Source organism: Eutrigla gurnardus, assembly GCF_963514095.1.
Source record: "Eutrigla gurnardus genome assembly, chromosome: 8".
In the NCBI taxonomy this organism is placed as follows: Eukaryota; Metazoa; Chordata; class Actinopteri; order Perciformes; family Triglidae; genus Eutrigla; species Eutrigla gurnardus.
This window is the reverse complement of record NC_139922.1, coordinates 21,550,295-21,572,047: the sequence shown is the minus strand read 5'-3', so window position 1 is coordinate 21,572,047 and position 21,753 is coordinate 21,550,295. Positions and strand designations below refer to the sequence as shown.

The 21,753-nt window shown below is 42.6% G+C and overlaps 1 protein-coding gene across 1 annotated transcript in view; it reads left to right on the top strand.

Moving 5' to 3' along the window:
* The first annotated feature begins 20,701 nt into the window (after window positions 1–20,701).
* The window catches only part of LOC311017375 (synaptotagmin-2-like), a 32,041-nt gene continuing 30,989 nt past the window's right edge, over window positions 20,702–21,753 (top strand). Inside the window, exon 1 of the mRNA XM_084015664.1 lies at window positions 20,702–20,766. The gene's annotated coding sequence lies outside the window, so the exon portion shown is untranslated. The remainder of the gene's footprint in view (window positions 20,767–21,753) is intronic.

The following is a 21,753-nucleotide window of genomic DNA, read 5'->3' as shown; positions in this document are numbered from 1 at the left end:
TTAGCTTGAAAAGGACGAAAGAGAAGGGAATGTAAGACAAACGACACAAGTACGGGTGAGAGATGGAGCGAGAGATTGTCAGAGCAAGACTGGAAGAGAGTGGGTGTGCATAGCAGAGCTACGAGCACTGCAGTGCATTGCAGTGCCCAGCCCCCGCTGTGTGCTCTGCTCACCATCCGGTTCCATGCACTGAAAAGACCCCTGCAGCAGCAGCAGAGCTGCACAACGCAGAAGGAACAGCAACCTCACGATGAGCGCCGCCGTGCATTCTGGCTAATCTGACGATTCACACATTATTTATGGAAACTCGGTGGCAAAACAGCCGACCTGCGCCCGCCAGTGCCAGCGCGTTGACACGGGGGAGAGAGAGAGAGAGGGAGTAGTCGATTCACACTCCCCCCCCCCCCTCCCCCCTCCCCTGGATTATGTAAGCGTGTACCACATTCACCTCACCCAATACCAGCTGAATGATCCCGTCTTCCCCTGGCCATGGTTTCCTCATTAGGAACATCTGCCTCGCTGTTTGCTTTTGTTTCGGCGGCAGCATCTTTGCAAACAGACAGACACTTTATTGAGCTTATTGAAATGGCAACAATAGGGAGACAAACAACGTGTACCTTCAAATAGCAGGCATTTGTGTGCCTGCGGTTTGACATTTTGTTGATGATGCTCTGTGTGGCGAATAGCAAATAGGCAAATCCCATGAATAACTGCTGAGACCTTCATCTCTCACCTTAAAGGGGGGGGGGGGGACCCACTGTTTAATGTCAGGCAGTGCATAGTATGCATGACTCACACAGGGTCGCCTCACACTTAAGTTGGAATGCTTATACGGCTTTTGGTCTGGCAAGCCGTGCTGCAGAAGAAACCACTCTTAATCATGTGAAAATCATAAGAAACGAAGGGGATGCTTGTTTCTGCTTCCATAAACAGTTGCTAGGTTTCCGTCCCACTGCCTGCCTGCGGGGTGGACGGCTGGAACGGGAGAGAGCGTCCCTCCTTTATACCTCTGCTTTGCTGATGTAGCTGATTCACATCGCGTAGCGTGGACTCCCTCTCTGCTTCCTGTGACGAGGTCTGATTGTGTCTCTCGCCGCGTTGAGTCAATTACACCTCGCCAGGCAGGTGTTTGGGCTGTTAAGTGTGTTTGCCTCGACACATCCGACTGTGTTTGCCTCTGATCTGCACGGGAGTCGGTGCCGGGCTTTGAAAATGATAAGGCAGAAAATATACGAGTAATGAGTCACGCTGCAGCCAAAGATAGCAAACCCTAAGTTATAAAAGCGTACAGGCAATGTATCAGATGTCCTGATGTTACATATTTTCTGTAGGTGCTTTCGATGGAAAGCTGTGGTTTAGAAATAGATTTTCACGTGTGATAAAAAACATGTGTGATGTTGTAACCTTGTGGAAATCAATTGAAATGAAGATAGAAAGAACTGGTACAGTCATGTGTAGTCCTTGAAACGGCACACTATTCACAAGGTGATGCATGGAGGGAAATGCTGTCTTTGGCTATGGATAGTTGAGAATAAAGCCATGAAGGGAAAAGAGAGAAACACTCTTGTGTGGCTTGTGCGTGCATGTGTGTATATGTGCGTGTGCATGTGTGTGACAGAGACGGAGAGAGTGGGAGAGAGCGGCAGAGTATTGTAGTGTGGGTGAGCTGCAGTGGGGATTCGAAGTGCTGCATTGAGCTGCATAATTAATGTTAGGGGGTGGAGCTATAGGCGGAGATAATTTGCCATGAAGAACAAGCCGCTGCAATACTACTATAAACAGAGCCAGCTCTTTTGTGTGTGTGTGTGTCATTAATCCCCCAGACCTGTATAGAAGCGATATGTTGATGCAAAACCAAAGAGGCACACTCTCCAGCTCCGCGTCCCCGTCCCATCTGCTCCCTCGGCCCTCGAAGCCAATCACCCTCCACTGAGCTGCGTCCCACAGCCAAATGCCTCAGTTGCCGGCTGCACGGCTCCGTTAATCATCCAATTTGTAGCGAAACAGCTTCCTATATGACACATCTGGTGTAACTCTCATGTGGTCTGTCTGAGTTGAACCATGAGGAAGGAGGAGGCGTGGCTTCCTCCTGCAGAATGGCGTTATATTTAGTCATCTCCTTCACAGATTCTGGGTTCTCACTGTTGTCTGCGTGCTGAGATTTTGTGCCGACTGCTTAGAAAAGGGCAGTTCTTCTTTTCAAGGCTCTTTGGTTCCTGAGACAATCTCTTTTATTCTCTCCTCCGTTTTATTTTTAAACACAGTCTCCCTGCATTCAAGACCGTTCGGCCGTTCACTCAGCTTTTTAGGTATGCACATGCATGAACATGCAAAGTTGCAGGCGTGGATGTGAATACATGTTTATGGAGGCATGTATTAATTCATTAATAATCCGGGCTTTGGTATGTATGAGCGTGTTTGCTGCTGGCAGTGCTCAGGAACCTGTTTAGCTCCTCTGTCTCCAGGGCGACATTGCCTGACCGGTGATCACATCTATATCACACTGCAGCGCTTGCACCCCTGTCACCCAACCTCATCATCACTGTAGCTGCTCTGAGTTCTCTGGACATCTATTCCGCTGCAACATGGCCAGCCCTCCGTGTCTCGCGTGCTCGTGAAAGCAAAGTGTTGTTCGCCGCTAACAGTAACGTTGTGTTGAATATGGATTATGTCCTTTTTATGTTTAAGTCAAAGCAGCGCTTCCCTTTGTGGAGAAGGTTCTGCCAAAAGCTACTGTGGGGATCTGTCCTCGTCAAAAGGGCTGAGGGATCGCGCGGAGGCTTTTTGAAATTCACCCCGTGTCGGCTCCAAGCCTTTCAATACACAGCAAGGAAGCTGGTAATGATGGCAGTTTTGTTCTAGTCCTCCAAGGGCCACAAAAATCACAACCTCGATATACTCAGGTGCAAGTAAGGACAAACACAATTGAACCTTAATGATCGAAGAAGTTGCATCCTGTAGCTTTCCCATCGAGCTTATTTGGGAGAGGTGATTTAATCTGTCTGGCGAAGACGACCTCTACTTTTTCCTTCTCTTTACTGGTGGACTAAAGCCTCGCGTAGCCTATAGTCAACTTCTGTAGCTTAGTTTATTCGCTCCTGACCAGTTGATTGAATTGTGCATTTCTTTTTTGCGACGTTTCAAATGAGCTTGACGTGGCAGTTTAAAATGTAGTTCAAGGGTTTTGTATGTTTTTTTCCTCTCTATTTTTCTTCTTCCCCGCCCATCCCATAAGGCACCTGGCAGCAGGAAGGGTTTTGTTTTTTTTTCAGCTTAGAGAAACAACACACAGCCTCATTAAATATATTTTCTCTGTCCCCTGAAATCTTCGAAACGAGGAGACATTTTTCTCTTTTCTTTCTCTCCAGTCCCATGGGGGTTCCTGCAGTGGGAGAGCTGAGTTGCCATTTCCGAGCGTTGCCAAGTGAGAATCTGCCCATCTGACATTCACAGCGCTCGGAGCGGTGCAAACATCAACAGAAACATAAATATAACTATAGCATAAATAAACTCTGGCTTTGAAATCGTGCAGCGTGTGCGTCGTGCTACGAAACGGTCTTGAAATTTGTTTAAACTGCAGGCTGCAGTTGTGAAGAATTTTTATAATTATGTTGTTTTGTGCAACCTGCAAGCTTCTGTGATCTGTGCCCTTTTTTTGTTGTTGTTTATTTATAAATCAGAGGATTTATGTTTTTCATTAGAGGAACACCGTGCAATGTAATAACAGCCAGAGAACATGAAGCAGGGAAAGAGAGGAGGAAGGAGAATACTTAAGCCGTGCGAGTAGGTGCTCAGCATGAAGGCTGCTTCCTTTCTCTTTGAGTTTCTTGAGGACAGTGTGCAGGCGAAGGACGGCATACTCAATGAAAGAACAAAAATCTGAGTTCTTCTCAAGGTGGAGGTTGGACTGAGAGGCGACGAAGAATGAGATAGATATCCTTTCAAATTGCTCAGGTCGGTATCATTCATGACATACAGTCAAAACAATAAGAAATTAGAGTTGATGTCAAAGAAAAACATGTTTTTCTACTCATGAAATGCTTTAAAATATGCGTTTTATCTGTGGTGCAGATGAAGATAGTGTTGGTCAGTTTGACATATAATTAAAGTGTTTTTTAAAGATGGTTCTTGGATGCTGAATGGAAGAACCTTGGTACTAACAGATCCAGTTTGGCTTGGATTCATGACAAAAGCTCGACCTCCCGTGTGTTACCACAGTTTGGTCGGGGGGGTTTTTTTTTGCATCTTGAATAAATAACTCAAGTTGAGTGAGTGGCAGCTTACGGCTCTTTGTGACGCTGAAGGTGCTCCGCAGAATGTCGAGCCATCGTCCTCACTCATTCTCCGTCGGATCGTCGTGCTGCTGCCATCCCCAGAATGAAACAATTCATTTCTATTCAGTGCACTCGCTTCGAGTCAGGCTGCATCACAAAGAAGGGTCAGTTACAAAAAAGGGGGAGTAACCTAACTTGTCTTGGGTTTTAAAAAGTGTAGTATCCGAATGTTGGTGGGGTTTTTTTGTTTTGCTGTGCGTACCAGCCAACTTGGACAAATCTCCAAGATTCGATTTCTCCCCGAAAGATTATTGACTTGACGGCGTCTCCAAGAGCATGATGGAGGGTTACAAAATCTATTTCCTCCATGATAAGGCTGGTAATGGTTTGGACTAGCAAGAAGGACACGAGATTCATTGTACTGTATTGATCAACGTAATTGCTCCCATCCTTTTTTGCCCAGTTCTATAAGCCCACTTACAGATTTCTGTTGTTTTTTTTTGCTTTTTGCAATCTTCATTCTCATCTGGCGAGTTTTCCCCGAATCATTACACAAAGCCTGGTGGTACAGAGTGATCCTCTGTCTTTCTTTTGGTTCAATAATGGATGCTTTCAGAATTGTTGCATGGCTGTGTTAATCGCCAAGAGCTTGCATGAGAGTGGATGTATAATATCTGACAGCTCAGGAGGGCAAATAGGTAAACAAACAGGGGGGGGGGGGGAATACCACGATGTTGCCGTAGTGGCCTTGTCACTCCACGCTGGAGGGAACCGTGCGCTAATTCGAAGCATCGGTGAGTCACGACTGTTGCACAGTCTTCTCCATCTTATTCTACTGAATCACATGGACGTTGTGCATTATTTGCTTTCGTGTTCATGCGGTACTTTCCTACCATTACCACATTTTTTTCCTTTGCTGATGCCGTTTAAAGACTTCATTAGCTGGGGTTCCTTATGTGCATTTTGGAAATTAAACATTTTTATAAATCTTCCTGAATTGCAAAAAAACAAACCACTAAATGATGTATGGAAACACCTTTGCCGAATACATTTTGATGTAGCAACCATTCAACTCACGTGACTTTCAGCCTCCTGACAGCATGAAATGTGGCCAATACAAGTTGCTGCAAAAGAACTGTTGAAACTCGTCCCCTTGAAACTAATTCCCGAAGTCCTTTCCTCCATTTTTCTCTCGTAGATTCATTGGATCGCCATTACATTGGAACCATTACTTTTACTCCGTTTTCTGGTGTTTACAGCCATGTGTAGCCTTTAGCACCAACGTCTGACTACTATGCCATAGTTGAGTTTATTCCCTCCAAACCAGTTGATGGAATTAATTCACTCCAGCTGCTGGCATAATGATGAAGTCAATTTGATAAAACCAATCTTCCAAACAGGAAACACACAACTCAGTCAGTGTCACCGGTCTCCGAGATGTTTTCTTTTCTCCTTCGAGGACTCGGATTCTCCTCTTGTGCCAGTTACAAGCACGCGTCTGTCATACTTGACCTTTCAGCCAGCCCAACAATGGAGACACACACAGGACTAACCGGCTTTAGCCCGCAGTCTTAACGTTGGGCTGTTCATGACGAGGGAGCCAGTAAATATGCTTTTCGCCAATCCTGATCATCACACAAATAGAATAGTTTGTTTATCCTATTTTAGGTGTATCACATCACATCCTGTGTTTCACCTGCTCTTCTATGGGAAACAAAAAACAAAGCAATGGTGCAATTCAGATATTCATTGCATTATTGCCCTCAATAGGTCTCTAAAATCCTGCATAGTAAACTACATCGCTCCATCACGCCTGATCCACAGAATGATTCCTGATGCGAGTCACTTCGAAACCATTGGAGAAATATCCTCGACAAGCAGCATTTCCTCCCGTATTGGTGCAGATGGAGCTGTGGAAGTGATGTGCATCCCCGTGTATTGTCTGCTGTTATGTAAACCTGGCTGCTGTAGAGAGTCTCTCAATGCAGTGCAGGGTACCGTTTATCTAGGGCATGCCTGGTTTGTGCCCCCACGTTGAAATGCGTCAAAGGGGGCTGTGACAGTGAGCTTGATAGGTCGTTTTCTCTCTCTCTCTCTCTCTCTCTCTCTCTCTCTCTCTCTCTCTCTCTCTCTCTCTCTCTCTCTCTCTCTCTCTCAGACTTTTGTATGAAAACGTCCTTGACAAAGTGGGCAGTAATTCATTTAGCTGAGGAAATCCGCAGGTCGCGCAGGGGCGAAACACTCATTTACCCCTGCAGAGATCTGGATTCAGCTCTAGCTCGGTCGTGGGTTGAGAAAACACTGGTGGTTATGTTCGTGGGTGGGAAGCCAGAGAGGGATGATGCCCTCGTCGCGGCTCTAGCGGCTCCTACCGGTTAGCGATGGTTCCTGCCTTCAGCTTATCTGGAAGATATCATTGACCCAAAGTGTGCTACACCATGCATCATGGAGGAAGCACAACACTGTCAACACTGTCCCCGGGGACACGGGGGAGCTGGTGTTGACAAGGACCACAGATTGGAGGGAACTCAACTTTACACATAATACAAAAATACTCCATCACATACATAATCCTGTTTAAAGGCACAGTGAGTAGGATTTTTACGTGCAAAAATAATCCCTCTCCGTCAACAGGCTGTGAGATGTGAGACGTTGCCTGTATTTCCTCCGGAGATTTAATCCGATTACAATTCACCTGTCAACGATTCTCCATGTAGGATGCTCACTGTATTGCATCCTACATTTTCTTTACCACATGGCTGCTTTTCCCGTACTCGATACAAGCCTTCAAATAAACCTCAACCCTTTTTATTTAGAAAATGCTTTAAAACATTCTAAACATTCAAAACATCTATAATTTAAAATGCAGCCTCTTCTCAATACCAGTATCTGCGTCAGCCACCTCAGTACATAAACATTACAAAAACAATTCTTCTGTAGTGCATTGCAAGTGTACTGTCATCTGCAAAAAATAAGGTTTTCACACAGCAGCTCTGTGGCTTTTCCTGAATTTGGCATTTTACACTGCATGAATAGCAGCGAGTGGACTTTTTAAACTACTAACTCACCCTGAATTTGCAAGTCATTTAATCTGTAAAATCACAAGCTGTAGAGTGACGTCTAGCTAAACCCATCTAATAAACCGAGTGGAGTGAAAAGTGCAAATTTACCTCCGACATCTAATGGATCCATCACTGGTAGTTTCACTGCTGTGGATGTTTTATTGGTGTGTATATCGGCAATAATAGGACTGATGGGACTCACCACAGCCGTCCTCAGAAGGCACGTTTTCAAGCCTTCTTGAAAATGTGCACTTGGCGTTGATATCCTTTCATCTGAATTTGTTTTCTCTGTTTGTCAGGCGCTCTGATCTCCGTGCATGCATCCGTTTGCAACGTGAATCTGTCAGTGTTTGTGTGTTTGTGTGTCAACCCACTGTAGCGATAAGTGGACATTGTTTTTTAGATGTGACAGGACGGAATTACTTTATCTTTAATTATCTTTAATCTTCTCTGAAATCTATATGCTATCTTACAACGGTAATTGAATTGCCTTAATATATGTTTCTCATATATACAGTTACTTACTGTAGCATCCCGTAAGTAGTTAAATTCAAACACTACCATGTTAATTATAATCATTAGTTTTTCATCAGAGACGTCTCGGTTCTAAAAATCAATTAAAGGACTCCCACAATGGATGTAACTGCAATCGTGCTTTTGCATCAAATTTGTAAGATGGGACTCTTAAAACCTGCTGTAAATAACTTCTCCCCTGCTGTGCCACTTCCCAGGCAGAGCTATTATTTTATATATAAGATGAAATGGGAAATCTGACGGCTGTATGAGGAAAGGTGAATGACTCAGCTTGGCTCTATCTCAGCTGTCAGGCTTTTTTGTCCGACGCCCTGTCGGCCAGTTTCTCCCCCCGGTGCCTCTTTTCTCAGAGCAACGAATGGACTCATGGGGACTTGCTGATTGTGCTGCTCTCTTTCTATCTCTCTCACATTCTCTCTCTCTCTCTCCGAAAGCACAGTGAAACTGCGCAGTGCCATTACCGAGTCATTTAAACCTACACTGAAATTGACATATTCTCCTTATCTATTCCCCGGCATGCGGCTGAAAAGTTTAAGAATCTCTTTACAAACGTTCTTTTCATTTTTTCCGCGGCCTCACCGTTTTCATATTATAAAATGAAGAAATGGATCCAAATTGGAAAGTTAAGCTGTAATTGAAGTTAAACCAACTGTGCATTATGTGCCAGTGCGCATTTTTAAACTGCTTGTCCTCCCAGTTAAGCTGCCACTCCTTTTTTTTTTCATACATAATGTTAGAGCATTTAGTAGATGCAAAACTGAGCTGCTGACAAATTCTGAATGACTTATATCAATATGACTTTTTTCGTTTCTATTTTTTTCCCCCTATTAATTGAGATTTTGAACAGGCAGCGCCAAACACACACATATCGGAGCGTATAAACGGCTAGGATTATTTCTCCGAGCTCAAATCCTTGACGGATATGTCCGTATTTATTTAATGACAGTATTGGATAACATTAAATCCTGCCAGCGCCGAGGGTCCTGGTCGAAATGATGCAATGTTTTAAAATTTGGTGCAGCTTATAATCAAGTGCTGCCGTTTTGGAGGCTTATCTTTTGAAGGGGCGTCGCTTTCAAATTCTCCTCTGGTGTGAACAATTGGAGAGCAAAGATTAATCAGTCAATTTGGCTAAAGGAGGGAAATGTTACTGAGTCAGGGTGTAATAAAAAAAACACAGTGTGACCCATTTGAAACGTATTTTCACATCAATTATAACCTTGTGACAAAAAATGAATCACACTTCCATTGTTATGTGTTCTAGTAGAGAATGATTGCAATCATTATATGTTCTCTCTGTTGTTTGAAATTGAGATAAAGACAATATATGTTAATGGTTTATGAAGTCAATTTATATATATATATATATATATATATATATATATATATATATATATATATATATATATATATATATGTATGTCTGTCCTGGTTCAATTTGACCTGAGGGATACCAGAGGGTCCCAAAAGTGAAAACAATACAAGGGTCAATCATATAACGTTGTATTTATAAGACATTTTTTGCTTCGCATAACAGTTTCCAGCAAACATCCTTTTACACGGAGATGTTGGGAAATGTAAACACAGCCAATAATTAGACGGGTCATTCTTTGACTGGGTGACTGACAAGAGAAAGTATTGAGTTTGACGTGCAGAACAACTGATTATCAACGACATAATGAGAGCCCCCGGTGACTTTCTTCTCCTGATATATCTGCAGTTGGGGATATAATTTAGTTTTCTGAATGCCGTTTATGACTGTGCATATTTCCTCACACCCAGTGATTGGATGATGCCATTAGTCCTTTGACAGATACCAAATGCTAATTTTTATTAAATGTGCTATAAAGACATAAATAAAAAAATCCAGATAAACATGTTTCAATGGTTCTGATTTTACTCAATGATCCGTTCTGCCTTTATAAGATGGTTGCCAGATGTTTTGACTGGAGGATTTTGTGGAGGATTTGGTTGTTTATTTGCCCAGAAATAGCCAGTGCATAGTAGGTCTGTATAACTGAAACCATGGCTTTGTCAGCGGTTAGTCAGATTTCAGGCAAGTCTGCCCTCAGCCCTAAGAACGAAGGCGTTGCATCATTGAAGGCTGAATATGGAACATTTTGTCTCTGGAGCAGAGCGACGCCTTGAAACAAGGACCCTCCTCATCCTTACAACCCATCATGTGGATGCTCAATATTTAATGAGGGTTTTTATTTTAATACTCTTTTCATCCTTTAGCCCAGGTGAATCACACAAGATGGTTACAGAAATACCTCACTGCTCACACTCTGCACATTGTGAAATGTGGCTTTAAAAATGGGACCTAGGTACTGTTGATGTCTTGGTTGAATGCATTTTTTTCTTGAGTGGCTATTTTTTTGGCCCAGATTTCATTGTATCTGCTCTTTCCGATCTATGATTCACAAAAGGAATCAACCCAGACTTAAGGATCAATGTTGTTCGGCACTTCTGTGCACACAGCAACCGTTGGCTCTGACAAGCAGCAGATGGTGTGCTATACAGTGATTTACTGCTGCATAGCCGGGGGTGCAGTACTTTTTTTTGCAAGCCTTTCTCCTCCTGAATAATTGATGGAACGCTGTCAGTTGGCTGTGTGGGATTTCACATATTGTCAATTGGGTGGAAAGATTTGGCCCGTTATGTGTTTCTTCAAGGCTTCCTGCTTCTTAATTGTTTGGGCATTAACGTGCACCTGTTAGGATGCAGTAAGAGATAGACATGATGGTTGTTTTTATGGTGAATCCTGATTTAATGCAGTGTATTAATCTTGTACATTTAGGATTGTTTGGCAGAAATAAAAAAAAGAAGGGAAACATACAAGATTGGACTTGAAAGCAACTGGGTGACATCTTTGGCCCAATGTAAATGACCTTGACAACTAGGTTACCACTGTGACTCATTAACTGACTCCTTTATGTCTAACAAAATTGAGCTGTGTTTTTTACAGTGATTTAAACATTTACTGAAAGGACTATCAAGTCCACTAAAACAGCACAACTGCAAAAATGAAGGTCAAGGGGCCCTTCAAGTCCACCAGACAGACAACACTATAGGAACACCACAAAAGAACGATATGGGGAACTTTGTGCGGTGGTGTTAGGTACCGAAATGCTGCCTGCTTACCGTCAAATTCAGCCATTTTTTTTTCATTTTTTCCACACGAACTGGTGACCACAAAGACTCTTGACCCCTGACTACGCAGATCTACCATGTGATACCAACGTTGTTATACTATTGGCTCACAAGCCTTGCTAGAAGCCGCAGCCACACGTCACACATCTACACAGAGGTAAACATAACATGATTGATTTGATTCTGCACCTTTCTAAAAGCTCAGTGGGTGTGTTTTTTAAATTATTCCTTTAAATAAAAATGTTATCAAGATGACCTTTAATCAGTAAAAGAACTGTAAAATAAAATATTCATGTTTATAAAAAAAAAGAATGAAAGTGTCGCCTGTGATCTCATGGGCAGATACATAAAACCTGCCGTTGCTTCTCCTGTTACCAGTGCAACATCCTGCTGGTTATGTCCCTGTTGGATAATTCAGGATGCATTTTATCCAGCAACTAAAGCGGATTGTAACATTTACCAGCCAGGCCCCCAGAAACTGTTTGTGTTTCCCAGCCAGCGGACATCGACTGCCAACAATGTCCGATGGCTCCATTGGAGCGAAGGATGGGTACCTGTGTTTTCGTCCAACTATTTCAGTTACTTTTTTTGCCACAGTGTACAAAGGCTGTTGTGTGCATGCCATGCTAGTGGCAAGGACCCTGTGTTTATCGTTCTGTGGGTTGGTCCCCATCATGGTCCCTAGAGGATGAACCCAAAGACTTTGGTCATCCCCTGACTCTTTCTCTTGAGCCACCAGTGGATTTCTTTTGCCTTTCAGTGAAATGTGTGTTCAGTGGATTTTCCCCAAATGTGGTACAGGCATTCATGTTGCCTTTGTAATTAATTGTAATGACTTTAGTAATCTCCAGACTTTCCATCTAGTGCTATCATCAGGTCACGTTTTCCATTTTCCCCTCCCAATGATTGGATTATGATGCATTTCTGCGAATGCCATTCTGATCAGCCTCTGCTGTCCTTTGTCCTTAGTGTTAATTAGCAACAGCCAGCATGCTATCATGCTAAACTAAGGACGCTAAACACACCTGTCAAACATCAGCAAGTAATATCTTTATGAGCTTAGCATGTCACTGCACCTGAATGCTGTATTGTATCATTGTTTCCTTGGGAACAAAATGTTTTCTCTTTAGAGCCAGTTTGGTTTTCTTCAGCAAACCTTACCTGTTAACAAGCTTCCTGATGCTTCAAACTTCGTTTATATATATTAGGCTCCTATGTATGTCAGTGAGGGTGTTTAACATCTCAATTGTCTATCTATAGATTTGTGTGGGTATTGATTCAGTTGACCCTTACAATAATGATCTTTTAATCATCTTATTCTGTTAACTGCTTGTGTTACACTGGATGGTACGCACAAATAGGAGAATTATTTCAGTAAGAGTTATAGGGAAACAGATGTTGTTCATTATAATCAAATCTCACTTTAAGCCTCAACGGGAATTAGATGTAGCATTTATAACAGTGTAGTATTAAACCAGTACACACAAAAAAGGGCGAAATAGTTGTGCAATTTGTTGCTATTTTGAAAATGAACTTGAATGTCATCTCAGGAACGGCCACCCAATTCACGCTCCTTCAATTTAATAGCGGGTAGCTGCTTCCAAACTGATAAGTGCACAATTACAGCGGTGTTTCTAACAGGCATCGATTGGTCTTGTCTTCTCTTTCCCTCCCACCATTGATTGTTGATGCCACTCTCAGATTACAGGGCTATGTGAGGGCAGGTGATAATACACTATTGTCTGGCTGCAGGAAAACCCCGAATATGTGTCGACCAGTCTTTGTCATCCTTTATTCTTTTCTCTTTTTTTCATAGATCTCTTACAGAAATAGTTAATTCATTAATTAAGTAGCCATTGGTGAATATTACTTCAGCTGATCATTTCAGATGTTTTTGGTGCAGAAGCGCTCAGCAACACTACTTGATTTGATTGGAACACCAGCGTGCACATTTATAAAGGAAGATCTTAGAGTTTTTGCAATACCCAGCTGGTGGCAATTGAAATTGTATAGAAAATGACTAGATCAAGCTGGTGTAATTAAGACTCACTTGTACTTTGGAGGCATTTTTGCAAATAGAATGTAAGATTAGACCACATTGGCGGTCCTCGTTTTAATCAGAGACGGATGCATTAAAGTACCTTTTCTCCTCTTCCCTGTGCAAGTATGCTTCTAAGGTCAGTCCCTAATTTAGCTTTTAATGAGGGCTTAATTGAAAACGACTCTCTGTCTACTTTACAGATGATCTCAGTTAAATATCGCAGTGTTCTTAGGTCAGATCTTTCCATCACTCGACTGAAGACGGTGGCTTTTTGGGAGAAGTGCTGAAAGGGTGATGCCATTAGTTTAAAAAGAAGTAAGTTACACTACTCGTTTATGCACAATTGAATAAATCGTCAGTCAAGGGCAAGACTGTGTGACTGAACTGTTAAAACGGCAGCAATGTTTCACTAATGAAAGAGTTGTAGATGAAAGACCTGCAGTACGCTACTGTTTAAGGTATTTGTACTTAAATTAATGCGTGTTTGATGTATGCAAAGCGTAATTCAGTCACGGAGGACAGATTGTTTTTCGTTTTCTTCAATATTTGACAGATATTTGTAGTTAGGTGACTTTATTAGACGGTTACAATGTTCTGTCTTATTATTCCACGTAAAAGCACTGCTAATAACAGACCATCCACTGCCCTATTCCTATGGGTTTGAGTACAACACGATCATGCAGAGTGTCGGTTTTTATGTGGTGCAAGGAGATCATTCATGAGAGGTTAGCTGTCACACCCAATCTGTGTTTGACTAATGGCGCAGAGGTTTCCAAGATTTTGGGGCCTGGCTTGTAATAGAGTTTGCTGATGATGTGAAGGTGAATGATCCCCGGGAGCAGCCACAGTGTTTGCCACTTGCGGCTTGTCTACCGTTTGTCCTACAATAGCTTTGACCGCATTACAAGGAGGCAAGGAAGAGCATCCACTCTCCTCTTGACAAGTTCATCACAACTATAGTTTCATTACAAGAGCATAAAGGATGTGTAACATAAAATATTGTTGCGTTGGTTTTGATCAGAAATGCGACACTCGCTAAAAAGGGAATTTGGGAACTGATCGTTCTTCTGCTACCAATTGACCTTGAAAGGTATTACTGATTATTATTTTAAGAGACACTGTCCTGAAGAAACAGCTGCTAACAGAACACATCACTTAAAACCTATTTGACATTTAGAAGAGTTTGTTGGTCCCCTGGGGAGTTTTTCCAGAGCCCACGCTGCTCTCAGGAAGCATGTTATTCAAAGACATTGAGGTCTGGAGGCCTTTGAGCCCTTCTCCCCTCGCCTTTGCACGGATGGTCCTCTTCCATTATAGCCAAGCCAGGATGTTACACAAACGGCGTACGATTAGATGGTTGAATGGTGAAATGTTAACGCTCAAAAGCAGAAAGTAAATTGATCCGTTCCATTATTTCCTTAATAATATCTAATCTCTCCCCCTGTCTGGTGCGGTTTGTAGTGTTATGTTTCATTCACCAGGCAGGCGAGCGGGGAAGCAATTAATCTGGAATGGTGTGCTGGTTCGTCCCTGCTGTTGACCATTTCTCTGGGACTGGATGACGAATTGCCTTATTTCTGCACATAAACACAGGTCTTGTCTCTCAGTGAAGCAGGTAGCCCGAGGGAAGTAGGATTTATGGACGGTGGAAACTTGAGGAAAAATAGCACTTGCTTCAAATAAGTGAAGTGAGATCATCGATTTCCGAAAAAATGTAAGGACTAGAGTAGTGAAAAGGGGGGGGTGATGACGCAAAAGTTCAATCTTTCTTGTTTTCGTCGTGAGACGGGACTTTGAAATTGATTGGATGCAGCCATTTTAAATGTAGATGATAGATCGCTTCTGTTCACAGAAGGTGTTTTTCAGAAAGCGTGAGTCAGCACAACCAGGAGCGGTCCTTAAGCATCCGGCTGTAACTGGCCGTCCCCAAAATGAAATGGGAGATTAGCCGCAGACAGACACAGAGGTGCACACTCACTCACGCACACATCTTCCTGATGGAGATAATAATAAAGGTTGAAGAAAAGGACTTTGAGGGTTTAAATGTGAAACCGCCATTTATTGGAACATATTCAATAATGGTTGTTACAAAATAGAAATTGCTAAGAGTCCATAAACAAGAGTTATACCAAAGATATTGTAGATATATTGTCCATTGTTTTTCACGTCTGCAAGAGACATTCAGGAAGTGCATCCCAGTATTTCATACAAATAGTGCACAGGAGAAAAAGTCAGAAGTGTAAATACACAGCAGGTACCCACTTAATGCTGTATATGCATAGATAGTACAGTAGCAAGCAGACTGATCATCCAAAACTAAAGTCTGACAAATCTCAAATAAACAATCACAAAGCAGCTGTAATAAAAGCAGCGTCTACAGACAACGCTCCAATAAGATAATTTGTTGAGGAGATAAAAGATGCCTGTTAGTCTTTACTTGGACACAGATCTGACAACATGATGGATGTAAGAATGTTCGCTGCTCAGGAACTCTGCCAGTAGGGGATGCTGCTCGCAACAGATCGTTCATCGGAAACCAACTGCTGGTGGCAGAGCATTCGAGGAAGCCATTTTTAATCACTAACATCCTTCGCAACATTAGGACAACGTGCGGTCTTGATGATGGGGAGAGCAGAGGCTTCGATTTGTGAGAGATACGTTTTACGAATCGTCATAAATACAAATCAACAGCGTCGGCTATGATGAAAATCACAAATCCTGCACATTATCTGGAATGGTTTGTTTGCTATAATAGCCTAGAACGGGAAAACCAAACAGGGTCCTGTCCTCCAAACACGCTTGGAAGGGGAGGGATGAGTGGAGTTTTTTTTTTAATGTTGTGATCCGCCACATCACCGCCACTAAAACCGACACCTTGGTGCATGAAAGTTGGTAAACGTTTGATGGACAGCACTGTTTCTCTCTCTTGGTTCTGACATGGCTGTATCCGAGCGTGAAGAAGCCAAAGTGTCATCAATTGCTTGTTTTTGCTGACTGTAAAAGACTCCCACAGTCAGCAATCTGTCATGTACGCAGCCACCCATCACGCTCTCTCACTCTGGGAAAGTGTATGGACGGTAAACAGTAGAGCTCATGGCAGCCTCCACCTCGATTTATATTCAGATAGATGGTGCAATGTGTGCATGGAGGAAACCTTTGAACACAGAAATCATTGGAATAACCTTCATATGAGAGAATTCTGTGCGTCTTTCTCACTGGTTTGAAGTGGGCAGGGCTCAGAAGGGGAAGTGTCCCACCTTCGTTCACCAATCAAGATCCAGCCACACCCACACAGTCCTAATGAATGAATGATTAATAATAAATGATCTCTTTATATATTTTTAACTTCGAGTGTAGCTGTTTTAATGTATGAATGTTTTATAATTATAGAGATATTTCCGTCTTTCCGGGGCCGTAAAATAGGCACATTTCTGTTTCCATTAATAACTTTTTATACCTTTTATGTCTCTTGAGTTGCCTGTCCTTCACAGTGCTGCAAATCCCAAACCTACCTGGCCACCGATATATTACACATGGTCATGCTTATAGAAAAGCGGCTTTAAGAAAGTCGACGTAGGCTTCACAGCATTTTATAACGTTGAAATCACTCTTTCTTCCCTGTTAAACACTCTACATGCAGGTGCCTTGGATCAGGCGGGCGTTTTGTGGGTGCGCCTGAATGCATATTTGAGTTTGCATGAAAATGTTTGTAATCAGAGGGCCGGTTCTTTAAATACGCTCGCCTGCCTTCTGACTCCACGTTAAACCCCTGCATTGCAGCACTGCCAGTGGGATTTCAGCAGGCACGGCCCTTTTTTCTCCCTTCCCCTCTACCCATCCATGCTCACAATAGAGAGATTAAAAATGGGCCCGATCTCCTCCTTCTTGGGAAGCTCCTTGCTCACACATGCAGGTCTTCCAGTGCTCCATACGCTACCCTCCAGAGAGCGCAGGGGGCAGATGAGAGCCCCCCCCCCAGAAAAAATCTCCTGTAGGCCTCCTTTGCCCTCATGAATCCCCCTCCTCCCTCGCCTGAGTGGGAGAAACAGTCAAGAAGAGCCACGTGTCTTGGAGACAGACAGAGAGAGAGAGAGAGAGAGAGAGAAAGGAAACATGGGATCCGCGGGGGCTCTGCGATTTAAGTGCCGTCTGAGGAGCTGCACGATAATCTGGTTAAAGAATGGAAAGGCTCGGCAGTTCGGTGCTGAGTGACTTTTCCAGTTGTTTGGACTGCATGGACCTCTTCATCAAACGGAGAGCAATCGGAGAATAAAAGGCAACATAAATCAGAGAATGTTCTTTTCTCCTGAACGGCAGTGTGACTTTAGTCACTGGGAATATTAGAAGAAAGCGTCGCTTCAAGTCTCCTGGACTCGGTTTAATCAATGAGACAAACGCAGCCGTGGTCCAGTCAATAAAAACTGCAGCCAGCTTTGGGAATCATTTTCACAAAGCTGCTGAAAGTCACAAGCTTGGACTGTTGAGGAAATGAAAAGGATGGAACAATGGTGTGATGATTATTAATGGAAATAACAGTTATTATTGATGGCCAATGAGAACGCTGTACGTCTGTGACGCTTCAAATTTTATTTCATGACATTGTATGATAATGAAATGGTCAGCAATCAATGTCAGTGTCTTTAAGTGTTTTGTTCTACACCCCAAAACTCTTCTTTGTCAGAACTATGTGGGCGTGTTTTAATCAGTATTGATTGACGATGACCAAACCAACTGTCATCAGATTCTGATCCAAATGTTGCTGAATTCCAATTGGTGCACCCATGTATGTGACACAAACCTATTTCTAACTGAGACCCGCCGTAAAAAACAAAAACATCGAGAAATAAAGCAAAATTGCCAAATTTGTCGGAAAATCGTATTTTTTTTACATTGGATGAATACATTTATAATATAGGATAAATACTTCTTCAGTGCCTTTAAAGACATTGTTTAAGATGCACAACAATATTACAATAAATTGAGAGAGAAAATGATTAGATTTCAGTGTAACAAGGTTCAAGCTTATGTATGCAGTATTTTCAGGGGGGATTCATTCACGTCTGGTGACACCTACATCCTGGCATTTAATGGTTTGGTTTATGATCAATGTTCGTTCTGATATGAACACGGTTTGCTGACAGGGGCTTTTAATGAAAACCAAAGTAAAGAGTCTTCATTAAATCCCCCTTCCTTGTGTCTCTCCTCTGCATAGTTTGGTCCCTTGGGGATATAAATAGATGTGGAAAAGATCCAATTATGTTCACCATGAGGCAATTCCCTTTAACTTGATTGTATCTGAGAATCTGCTCATCAGGACCTGTCGTCGCCGTCAGCTAGCCAAATTATGATGTGTGTTTTTTCTTTTAGATTTGACCTTAAATTTGTCCTCATAGGATAACACACACATTACTGCTCTGACATTATGTTATTATTTGAGTGTATAACAAGCAAGAATGTTCATGTTTCTAATCAGGTTTGGTTGAGTGTTTTGGATTTTTTCATTTTTTTTTTCAGTCCTTGTCGTTTGACCTTTTGTGTTGAAATAAAATGCCACCTGCTGCAGTGTGAAGTAGTGTTAAAGCACTGCTTTTCTCCTCGCTGTCACTGTGGCCCCTCAGCTAACTGCAAACAACTCACTTTGACAGTTTCATACTGGTTCTATGAGGACTGCGGCAGGTAGATCACTGTGCACAGTCTGTGTTCTCTGCCATGTACCAGGAAATTATTCTTCAGTGCAACGATATTCTTCATCAGCCGTCATGTTGTCTATAAATGCTTTGAGTCACGTGTGCTAGTAAAAGGTCACCAGCGCCAGGTAGAGAAAGCGATTTCTATCAGTACAGTGTTTCATCATAGAGTTTATGGCATCAGCAGATCATGATGATGGATTGATCTCAGGGGTGCTACATACTTAAATGATAAACTCTAAAAAAAATGAAATCTATATATAATACATTGAATCCACAGAAAGTATGCTGGTGACGGCAGAATTCTGTGAACTGTTTTCCTTCACTGAAGTGCACAAATTGAAGTTGGTTATCTCTCCCCGTGGATGTCTTTTATGATACAATTACAATAAAGCAATTAAGCCCAGTGAATCATGAAATTGATTGTTTTGCCAAAAAAGGAAAAGCAAAATGGGCCACAAACAGAATATCCTCAAAGGTCTGCAAAGGAACAAGGACATAATTTGGCTAATCATAAAAGTTCTCTAATTCTATTAATTCAGCCCTTTGTGATTTGCAAACATATTAAAGAGCACAGTAGATATTCCCTGGTCATGGCATGCTGCTAAGAAAAGTGACTTGGAGCTAATTGTTGTACAATGATTTGGTTTCTTGTTCAGAATGTCCAGAGAAGATGGAGCCCACTCTCATATCTGGTTATTATGAATCAGCAGAGGCTTATCTTAGCTTAGCAGAAACACTTGGAGCAGCTAGTCCACAGCCTATACTAGCACCTTTAAAGCTCACTAATTATATGACCTCTTGGCAACCTCATGGTGACAACAAGACTCCAGGAAGTCCACATGGGTTTTTCTATGGGTCAAAGGAGCAATAATTGAGTAGAGATTGAAGTCACTCTCCCTCTGTGTGTGTTGTTATCCGAGCTTCTCCTTGTCTTGTGACATAGCTGCGCCTAAGCCTCGGAAAAAGAGCAATAAAGCAAACTTTAACATTTCAGTATTTTTTTTTTTTTACAATGGATATTAGAACAGCTTGAGCTGTCTGATTTGGCTCTCTTATAAATGAGTATTTAAGCAATCATGCTCTGAAATTAGTCTGTTGAATATTAAATCTAACATCTTGCCATGAACGAGAATAAGCAAATCTTTATTTACCAAATGCGACTTTATTCTCCTGAATTTGTTTAAACCTTAAAGATTGGGAAATGTGTCCCCTACATTCAAGCATTTGTCACAGGCAGTGATGTGGCGTAGTTCACTTGTGTCAATAAAACGCCCCAATATGCTAAAATATACTGTGTATAAAGGGCTGCTGAATTCATCTTTAGAGGGTGAGCCCTCATGATTTGGGAATGTATTGTTTTTAACTTTGTGTGCTGGTTTAGAAAATGGTTTTATGAGAAGCACATTGATTCAGAGCCGGTTTTTCAAAGAGACGATCATTAGGGTGGTACTACGGTTATGACAATGAATTGATTCAATAACTGGTGAGCCGGGTAGCTTTCAGTCATAATTCATTCGTCCTGCACCTTTGTGAATCAAAATGGTTGGCTTCAGCCATATATCAGCTTGTTTACGTGTGAGGGAGTCGGCTATCAATATTCTGCTCTTGGCTCTCAAAATGATTTTTTTTTTTTTTTTATAATAAGGTCCTGTAGTGTGCAAATTGAAAAGAAAATGTAATTTTTCATGCTTTTATTCAAGGCTGCTAATCACACAGGTGTTCGTGGAGTGTGATTTAATGCCGTGGAAATTGATGCACCCGTCAGTTTAACTGCCTTCAAATCAGTCGAACCCTACATATACACAATCAGAGAGGATTAACCTTCAACAATAGTGTGAAATCCCCTTCATGTCCATCAAGTGTCTTCCTGAAAATACAACACAGATGTTTCTTTGACTCAAGGAGTGAACTTTGCCTCTCTGAGTTCACATTGTCTTTCTCTTTCAGGGTTTTCTGACTGACAACATTCTCACTGTGATTACCTGCCGCCACTAAGAAATCAAGATTTGGCTGTAAGTATCCCAGCGGCGAAGATAGAGTGTGTGTGTGTGTGTGTGTGTGTGTGTGTGTGTGTGTGTGGCAGGCGAGGCTCTGAGCCAACGCTGTGAGCTTAAAGGTTGCCAGATAGCGAGAGAAGAAAGGAGGAGGAGATTCTCCACTCCGTCAGAGCGGCCCAGTGTCATTGCAGCGACCGTCCTCTCTTAGAGGAGACAGATCGCTGCACATTGTTAGATGCTTCCATCCTCCATCCTGCAGCTCTCCTCTCAGGAAAAAAAACCCCATCCATTCCTCATCCTTTGGGAGAAATCCAGCTTGCCTCTGTGTCCTTACTGTCCACTGAACTGCCCAGATGGCAGACGGCTGGATGCTTTTCCAGCCAGTCCAGTAATATAACTCTCTGATGCACTAATTGCCCCCGAAATAAATATTCTGTTGATTACCATTAATGAGCTTTATGTGTATGTATTCCTCCTGAAGAATACAATTATTTATGCTTCAAATCGCATCATTTCAGGAGACTATTGTTGACATGGAATCCGTGTCGTTAGGTGTTTTGGACTCCACTAGATGTCAGCATGGAACGTGTGCGTGTCGGGTTTCCCCCCCCCACTCTTCCATCTGTTCTCGGAGAAGCTATGCATGTGCCAGGGAGGAGGGAGCCGTGAGCCGGGGAGGCGTGGTGAGGATGAAGGTGCAGCCCAGTGTGAACAAGCATGATTTACTGTCGGGTTTGGTCGGCTGTCCGGCATGCCATGTGCCCCCCCCAGCACTCTGATTAATCAGAGTCATTTCCATGAATGATGGAGGCGCCGGTGCCTCCGAGGCTACAGGAAGCTAATAAACACCAGCGGGCAACGGCCACGCCTTGAAGGACGCTTACCAGCGTCTGTTTTTTTATATCGGCACTGATACTACGGCCATCTGCTGTTATTCAGCCCTCGCTGCCCTGTGTCATTGATCAGCTCGACTTTAAGTGAATGAGAGTTCATATACCCTGG